This window comes from Mastomys coucha, unplaced genomic scaffold (assembly GCF_008632895.1).
Source record: "Mastomys coucha isolate ucsf_1 unplaced genomic scaffold, UCSF_Mcou_1 pScaffold14, whole genome shotgun sequence".
Classification (NCBI taxonomy): Eukaryota; Metazoa; Chordata; class Mammalia; order Rodentia; family Muridae; genus Mastomys; species Mastomys coucha.
In genome coordinates this window covers 21807703-21808132 of record NW_022196896.1, presented here as the reverse complement: position 1 = coordinate 21808132, position 430 = coordinate 21807703, and the positions used below count along the sequence as shown (strand labels likewise).

Below are 430 nucleotides of genomic sequence, written 5' to 3'. Positions count from 1 at the left end.
TCTCTTTGTCTCTCTTATCACCCATTTACTTACAGGACCTCAAGTTCCCGTTCGTGGAGCTCCCACGGAATGAAGTGAAGCTAGGAGCTCGGCTTCCTTCACTTATCCACCTTTCTGATCCTATGCTGTCAAATTCTTATCTCAATTATAGGTTAATTCTCATGTGCTCTTTCCAAAAGATTGAATGCACTTTCATATCTCTGCTTGAAATACTGTCTTATTTGCATCTGGGGTGTAGGCTTACATCCTTAACTTTGGTGGCATCATGGAGGATGGCTTCCTTAATCCAGCTTCATCTTCAATTGTGTCAATCTCTCACCTTTCCAAACTTTTAGTCTTACTATTTATGTTTATTTCCTTGAGTGCTCTGGGCCATTTCTGACAAAGAACTTCTGAACATGCTGTTACCTCTCTGTTGTCCAATGACTAA

At 40.7% G+C, this 430-nt stretch overlaps 1 protein-coding gene across 1 annotated transcript in view; it reads right to left on the bottom strand.

Moving 5' to 3' along the window:
- Necab1 (N-terminal EF-hand calcium binding protein 1) overlaps positions 1-430 on the bottom strand; it is a 178783-nt gene that overhangs the window by 113359 nt on the left and 64994 nt on the right. The gene's annotated exons all lie outside the window — the stretch shown is intronic.